The sequence below is a fragment of the Cebus imitator genome, unplaced genomic scaffold (genome assembly GCF_001604975.1).
Source record: "Cebus imitator isolate Cc_AM_T3 unplaced genomic scaffold, Cebus_imitator-1.0 Scaffold203, whole genome shotgun sequence".
In the NCBI taxonomy this organism is placed as follows: Eukaryota; Metazoa; Chordata; class Mammalia; order Primates; family Cebidae; genus Cebus; species Cebus imitator.
In genome coordinates this window covers 272,930-281,525 of record NW_016107518.1, presented here as the reverse complement: position 1 = coordinate 281,525, position 8,596 = coordinate 272,930, and the positions used below count along the sequence as shown (strand labels likewise).

The 8,596-nt window shown below is 43.4% G+C and overlaps 1 protein-coding gene and 1 non-coding gene across 2 annotated transcripts in view; one reads left to right on the top strand and one right to left on the bottom strand.

Moving 5' to 3' along the window:
- Positions 1-8,596, top strand: part of PTPN9 (protein tyrosine phosphatase non-receptor type 9) — a 107,149-nt gene that overhangs the window by 11,765 nt on the left and 86,788 nt on the right. The gene's annotated exons all lie outside the window — the stretch shown is intronic.
- On the bottom strand, positions 7,784-7,923 carry LOC119474036. The gene has a single exon (XR_005203331.1). It is a non-coding gene; the product is annotated as a U4 spliceosomal RNA (small nuclear RNA).

The window sequence follows — 8,596 nt, the reverse complement described above, 5'->3', positions numbered from 1 at the left end:
AAGATTGTGCCACTGCATTCCAGCCTGGGCGACAGAGGGAGATTCAGTCTCAAAAAAAAAAAAAAGCATAGGAAGAAAAATGAAGAGCCTGACCTTATAGCATTGAAATAATAAAAGATTCCGAGACAGCCTAAGAATTCTAACGGTCACCATGCATGAGTAATGTGCGTAGAAGAGTAGTGAGGCTACCTTAGCTCATTTTTACTGTTAAGACTTTGCATCATCTATTGGTTCATTGGTTTATTTCTTCTTTCTAGGTTACACATTACCTTTAGGTGCACTGGTGGTGGTGGTCTGCTTCTGCTGCTGCTTTTCAGATAAAACATTAAAAGGACATCTGATGATATAAAAATGACTTGCAAATGAGTGCAAAGAATGACAGTCTGTATTATCTTCCATATTAAGCAGCCTTTATGAACAAAATTAATCATTTCATTGTTTATCTGTGGTTCTCTCTCAGGATGCTCCCCCCCGCAGAACATTTGCCAATATCTAGAAACTTCTTTAGTTGTCATGACTGTGGGAGATGGTACTGGCAACTAGTGGGTAGAGGCCAGGAATGCTGCTAAACATCCTCTAATGCAAAGGACAGCTCCCTACAGCAAAGAATTATCTGGTCAAAATGTCAAGAGTGCCAGAGTTGAGAAAAAATGGTTTATCTCTGAAAAATTTTGTGATTAGGAACAGTTCGAAGTTTTCACTCTAAAGTTAAAGATAGGTGTTTGTTCAACACATTTAGTATTTTTAAAAATATTGGCTGGGCGTGGTGGCTACACCTGTAATCCCAGCACTTTGGGAGGCTGAGGTGCGTAGATCATGAGGGCCGGAGTTTGAGACCAGCCTGGCCAATATGGTGAAATCTCGTCTCTATTAAAAACACAAAAAATTAGCTGGGTATGGTGGCATGCGTTGTAGTCCCAGCTACTTGGGAGGCTGAGGCAGGAGAATTGCTTGAACCCGGGAGGCGGAGGTTGCAGTGAGCTGAGATCTCACCACTGTACTCCAGTCTGGGTGACAGAGAAAGACTCCGTCTCAGAAAAAAAAAAAAAAAAAAAAAAAAAAAAAAAAAAAAAAAAAAGAAAGAAAATATATGTCACCAAATACTGATTTCAGTGATCGACTTCCATACTGAAAAGCTCTAGTCTAAAACCAATTGTTTTATAGCATAACCATCATAGAGGATAAAATCAGCCATTTCCACAGCCTTTGCAGGGGTTTTCAGAGATGGAGGGATTTTATTTAGCTTGTTAAAAATTATTATTTTTATGTATGTATTTATTTATTTTTATTTTTTTGAGATGGAGTCTTACTCTGTCACCTGGGCTGGAGTGCAGTGGTGCGATCTCAGCTCACTGCAACTTCTGCCTCCCGGGTTCAAGTGAATCTCCTGCCTCCAGCCTCCTGAGTAGCTGGGATTACAGGTGTCTGCCACTACGCCCAACTAATTTTTTGTATATTTAGTAGACGTGTTTCACCGTGTTGGCCAGCCTGGTCTCAAACTCCTGACCTCGTGATTTGCCCACCTTGGCCTTCCATAGTGCTGGGATTACAGGCATGAGCCACTGTGCCTGGCCTATGTATGTATGTATGGATGGATGGATTTATTTTTTGAGACAGAGTCTTGCTGTGTCGCCAGGTGCCAGGCTAGAGTGCAGTGGTGCGATCTCAGCTTACTGCAACCTCTGCCTCCCGGGTTCAAGCAATTCTCCTGCCTCAGCCTCCCAAGGAGCTGGGACTACAGGTGCGTGCCACCATGCCCAGCTAATTTTTGTATTTTTTTAGTAGAGCTGGGTTTTCACCATGTTGGCCAGGAGGTCTCGATCTCTTGACCTCGTGATCCATCCGCCTTGGCCTCCCAAAGTGCTGGGATTACAGGCGTGAGCCACTGCACCCAGCCTATTTATTTTTAGTAGAGACAGAGTCTTGTTATGTTGTCCACGCTGGTCTTGAATTCCTGGCCTCAAGGGATCCTCCCACCTTGCCCTCCCAAAGGATTAGAATTACAGCCATGAGCCACTGCACTCGAGATGAAGGTATTTTATATGACAGAACAAACACTACTGAGCCTTGCCATGGTATCATAATGCATCATTTTTATTTTTCCTTTTCAAATGTTTCTCTTTTTAAAAATTATTATTTTTGTCAGGCATAGTAGCTTAAGCCTGTAATTCCAGCACTTTGGGAGTCTAAGGCAGGAGGATCCATTGAGCCCAGAAATTCGAGGTTACAAAGCTGTAATTTTGCCACTGCAGTCCAGCCTGGGCAACAGAGTGAGACCCTGTCTCTATTAAAAACAAACAAAAAAAGACTGGCTGGGTGCAGTGGTTCACACCTGTAATCCCAGCACTTTGGGAGGCTGATGTGGGCGGATCACCTCAGGTCAGGAGTTGAAGACCAGCCTGTCAAACATGGTGAAACCTCGTCTCTACTAAAATGCAAAAATTAGCTGGCTGTGGTGGCATATGCCTGTAATTCCAGCTGCTTGGGAGGCTGAGGCAGGAGAATCACTTGAACCTAGGAGGCGGAGGCTGTAGTGAGCTGAGGTCGTCCCATTGTACTCCAGCCTGGATGACAAGAGTGAAACTCCATCTCAAAAAAAAAAACAAAAAAGAAAGAAAATGTGGTGTATATATACACGCTGGGATACTACACAGCCATAAAAAAGATAATATGTTTTGGAGCAAGGATGATGGAGCTGGAGACCATTATACTAAGCAAACTAATGCAAGAACAGAAAACTAAATGCTGGCCAGGCATGCTGGCTCATGCCTGTAATCCAAGCACTTTGGGAGGCTGAGGCGGGTGGATCCTTTGAGGTCAGGAGTGCAAGACCAGCCTGCCGTCTCTGCTAAAAATACTAAAATTAGCTGGGCATGGTGGCACATACCTGTAATCCCAGCTACTTGGGAGGTTGAGGCAGGAGAGTCGCTTGAACACGAGAGGAAGAGGTTGCAGTGAGCCGAGATCACACCACTGCACTCCAGCCTGGGCAACAAGCGAGACCTCATCTCAAAAAAAAAAAAAGGAGAAAACAGAAAACAAATGCCACATGTTATCACTTATAAGTGGGATCTAAACATTAAGTATACATGGACCACAAAGAAGGGAACAATAGACACCTGGGTCTACTTGAGTGTGGTGCATAAACAAAAAAAATAAAAATGCACATTTTTAAGTCCTCGCCTCGATCTGAATCAGAAACTCCACAGGTGGGATCCAGTAATACGTATTTTAACATCTCTAAATCCATAGTCAACGTCTGACAACCAGTGATTCAGAAAATATGTAGGATGCTGTTGTTGATCAAGGAACCATCTAGAAGTGAGTTTAGACATTCAGGTACACTTCAGGAAGGGAAGTCTTGAATTTACAGATTGGCTCAGAACTAGGTATTAACCAGTCTGAACTGGATGAAAGCTCCAGGAATCATTTGGTTCTGGACTAGAACTGAGCTGTTCTCTGGAAGAAGAGCAGCAAGGCAGACTTCTCAAAGACTAGTGTTTTTCATGGTTTCTCTCATCTGAAGAAAGAGCAGAGCCCCTTGAGATATGGAAATGGAACCAGTATATCTGCATGGTTGAAAAGAGGGCATTGAGACACCTGATGTCCACTACAGATGGCATTCCCTAGAGAGATGCTTGGCTTCCAAGGGAGTATTGAATGAAACAAGACACAGGCTGTTCTGATTCAGCCAGGAAAACCTGCTAATTTTGACAAGGCCATTCCATAGGGAAGCTCACATTACTCCAGTGTCAGTTGCCCTAAGAGTCTGGACGTGGGAGTTACCAGATTTTACCGTCTGGATTCTGCTGGGCAGCTGAGCCAAGCCCAGTTCTAATTAGAATTAGAACTGCGCACTGCAATGAGGACATCCAGATTACAGGCAGCTATTTAAGACTTCATTCTTTGTAGGTTTGCAAATAGTCTCTTAGGTACAATAAGCTGATCAACTTGTACCATTTTATGAGCATATATAGGTTTGTTACTGAGTTTATCTGAGGGCCTTTTTGGATTTGAAAGTATTGATCTAGGCCAGGCATGGTTGATCACACATGTAATCCCAGCACTTAGGGATGTTCCGGCTGAGGCGGGAACATCAGTTGAGGAGTTTGAGGCCAGCCTGGGCAACAAAGGGAGACCCCGTCTCCACAGAAAAATTTTACAGCCCGGGCGCAGTGGCTCACACCTGTAATCCCAGCACTTTGGGAGGCTGAGGCAGGCAGATCACCTGAGGTTGGGTGTTTGAGACCAGCCTGACCAACATGGAGAAATCCTGTCTCTACTAAAAATACAAAATTAGCCAGGCATGGTGGTGCATGCCTGTAATCCCAGCTATTTGGGAGGTTGAGGCAAGAGAATCGCTTGAACCTGGGAGGTAGAAGTTACGGTGAGCCGAGATCGCACCATTGCAATCCAGCCTGGGCAACAAGAGTGAAACTCCATCTCAAAAAATTTTTTTTAATTAGCTGGGCATGGTAGTATGTTCCTGTAGTTTCAGCTAGTTGGGAGGCTGAGGTGGAAGGATCATATGAGCCTGGAAGGTTGAGGCTGCAGTGAGCCATGATTGTGCCTCTGCAGTACTCCAGCCTGGGTGACAGAGCGAGATTATGTCTTAAAAAAATTTAAAAAAGAAAAAAGGATCGGTCTAGCAGGTTTGAAATGGCTAAGATGACTGACGTTGCCTAATTGTACATCCTCCTGACCAGCTGCATCCTTTTAAAAGGGAGTAATGGAGGTGTGGGTCAAGGAGACATTCAGGAAGAGTCCTGGTTTCTTGAGTACTGTATGTGACTCAGACTCAGGATTGATTCAGTTACCTAGAGCACAGGGTTGGGTCTCAGCCTTGGGAAGAACTCGGGGGCCAGTTAGATTTGGTGCAGATTAGCATCGAGTCTAATCTGCAGGCCAGGGCCAGATTAGCAGCAAGTCTGACATGTCACATCCTAGAATTGCGAACTAGAAGGAAACAAGTCACTTCTGTCAGATTCATTTGGGTCTTTGAGACTGAGGCAAAATTGAGTGTGAGGGATGTGAATATGTTGTGGGGGGATACGTGAACTTGAATGTGTTACTGGGGAATAGAGATGGAAGCAGTTGTCAGGTAGCTTTGGTTGGATGGAGTGGAGGGAACAGAGCTAGGAAGAAAAAGGCTAGTTACTATGTTTTCAGAGCTACTAACCATTCTCATCTGCTCTGGATTGATTTTTTTGCCGGTGACACTCTTAAAGTTTAGCACTCGGGACTAAAGATAGTATCAAGAATGAAGTCTGATAGGACTTTTTGCTTTGGACACTGTGCTTCAGTAATGGGCTCCAAATTCACAATAATTTTTGGCGGTCTTAGCAAGTTGTTGATTCATAGATTCAAGTCAACTAAGATCCCTAAATCTTTTCTTTTCTTTTTTTTGAGACGGAGTTTCACTCATGTTACCCAGGCTGGAGTGCAATGGCACGATCTCGGCTCACCGCAACCTCCGCCTCCTGGGTTCAGGCAATTCTCCTGCCTCAGCCTCCTGAGTAGCTGGGATTACAGGCACGCACCACCATGCCCAGCTAATTTTTTGTATTTTTAGTAGAGACGGGGTTTCACCATGTTGACCAGGATGGTCTCGATCTCTTGACCTCGTGATCCACCCGCCTCGGCCTCCCAAAGTGCTGGGATTACAGGCTTGAGCCACCGCGCCCGGCCCTAATTCTTTTCTTATGTACTCCTGTTAAGTTTCATCTGGTGCTTCTAAAATTGATTTACTTGCTCTTTTCCTTAAATTTCATTTTGTTAGATTTAATGTGCACTACCATTTGTTGAGTCTTTATGTCCCAAGAACTTTACAAATATTACTTTTTCTCCTGTCTTACAATTTCGTGTAGTATTACCCCCATTTTATAGATATCAAAGTTAAGGTCCAGAGAAGTTAAGTAACTTGCCTGGATTCTAAACAGTAAGTGACAGAATCTGGTACGCAAACCTTTGGCTACCTGACTGCAAATCCTGTTGCTTTTGAGTACCATTCTAGCCCATTGTTCCAACCAGTTTTGATCTTAACTAAAGGCCTTCCTTCTATATGGTCAACATAACCCAGTGACCTTGCCTAAATCTTTTATGGGACCATATCTAGTTTGCCAGTGACCCTCTTAAAGTTTAGCACTCAGAACTGAAGACAGCCTAGGTGCTTTTCGACTTACTCTGAGGTTATGTCCCAATAAACCATCATAAGTTCAAAATATAGTAAGTCGAAAATGCATTTAATACACCTAACCTACTGAGAATAGCTTATCCTATGATGTTCAGCTCATTTCTGAGCCTTAAACATGCCCAGAGGACTTACACTGGCCTAGAATTAAGCAAGATCATCTAATACAAAGCTGATTTTATAATCAAGTGTTGAGTATCTCATGTAATTTGTTGAATACTGAAAGTGAAAAACAAAATGGTTGTAGGGGTGTCAAAGTATAGTTTCCACTGAATGCTCATCACTTTTGCACCATTGTAAAGTTAAAAAAAAAATTTTTTTTTTTTTTTTTTTTTTTTTTGAGATGGAGTCTTACTCTGTCACCCAGGCTGGAGTGCAGTGGCACAATCTGAGCTCATTGCAACCCCCACCTCCCAGGCAAGTTCCAGCAATTCTTCTGCCTCAGCCTCCCATGTAGCTGAGACTATAGGCATGAGCCACCATACCCAGCTAATTTTTGTAGTTTTAGTAGAGACATTTTCACCATGTTGGTCAGGCTGGTCTCGAACTCCTGACCTCAAGTGATCTGCCCACCTCAGCCTCCCAAAGTGCTGGGATTACAGGTATGAGCCGCCATGCCTGGCTAAATTCAAAAAATTATATGTCAGACCATCATAAATTGGGGACCGTCTGTATTAGAGATGAGGTCTGGTAAGCCTCCTTGTTTCTGATGCTATGCCTCTATATTGTGCTCATGGCCATTAATGGGACTGGGCCAGAGACAGATGCTGAGTAAATTAATGGAAAGAGCATGGGGTGACCAGCTTGGCCAACATAGCGAAACCCCCTCTCTACTAAAAATAGAAAAATTAGCTGGGCTTGGTGACATGCGCCTGTAGTCCCAGCTACTTGGGAGGCAGAGGCAGGAGAATTGCTTGAACCCACCCAGGAGGCAGAGGTTGCAGTTAGCCGAAATCACGCCCCTGCACTCCAGTGTGGGTGACAGAGCAAGACTCCATTTCAAAAAGAAAAAGAGCATGGGCTTTAGAGTCAGATTTTGTTTTGCAATCTTGGTTGTATCATGGGAAGTAGAGTGACTTGGTAAAATCCTTAACTTCCCTTGGCCTTTATTTCCTCATATTTAAAATGTCTTAATAGCCCTGGGCAGGGTGGTTGGTGCATGCCTGTAGTACCAGCTACTCTGGGGGCTGAGGCAGGAGGATCCCTTGATCCCAGGAGTTTGAGGTCAGCCTGTGCAACAGTGAGATTCTGTCTCTGAAAAATTGTTTTTAAGTCTTAATATCTACAAATGGGCCTGTTGGAAATGTTGAATAAAACATGGATGTAAAGTACTTGCCCAGCACAGTGTAAGCACTCAGTAAACATTGGTCTGTCTTCCTCATTCCAGGCCATTCCTTTAAAATCTTATTTTTTTGACTGGGCATCGTGGCTCATGTCTGTAATCCCAACACTTTGGGAGGCTGAGGCAGGAAGATTGCTTGAGCCTAGTTCAAGAGCAGCCTGGGCAATACAGTGACACCCTGTCTCAACAAAAAAGAAAGAATGTTAAAAAAAAATTTTTTTTTAATTTTATTAAATTTTCTTTTAATTCAGTCTCCATAGAGACTGTCAAAAATCACCAATCTGACTATATTGAAAGTCGTCACAGCAGGGTATTGGGAAAAGTTTTCAATTAGCAATAATCGCGCCTTGGATAAACCTCATTGGCTATGATACTGCCATTTTGCAAAGCTAAAAAAAGAAAAATAAATCTTTTTATTTTTTATGTCCTTTAAAATTGACCCCCCCCTTCCTAGTTCCTAATGTCCCACTTCACCTCCGCCATGGAGACTTGCCCTGTTGCCCAGGCTGGAATGCAGTGGCACCATCTTGGCTCACTGCAACCTCTGCCTCCCGGGTTCAGGCAATTCTCCTGCCTCAGACTCCCAAGTAGCTGGGACTACAGGTGCATGCCACCACACCCAGCTAATTTTTTGTATTTTTTTTTAGTAGAGACTGGGTTTCACCGTGTTACCTGGACTGGTGGTGAACTCCTGAGCTCAGGCAATCCACCTGCCTCGGCCTCCTAAAGCGCTGGGATTACAGGTGTGAGCCACCGCGCCCAGCTGAATTTTTTATATTTTTAGTAGAGACGGGGTTTCACCTTGTTAGCCAGGATGGTCTCGATCTCCTGACCTCGTGATCTGCCTGCCTCAGCCTTCCCAAAGTGCTGGGATTGTAGGTGTGAGCCACCGGCCGGCTTCTAATGGTGTGTATATATATATATATATATATATATATATCACATATATATTTATATGTTTATAATAATTACATATGCCACATATATTTATATTATATAATTATACATAAAATATACATAATATGACATCTATATTTATTATAAGTATATCATATATAATTATA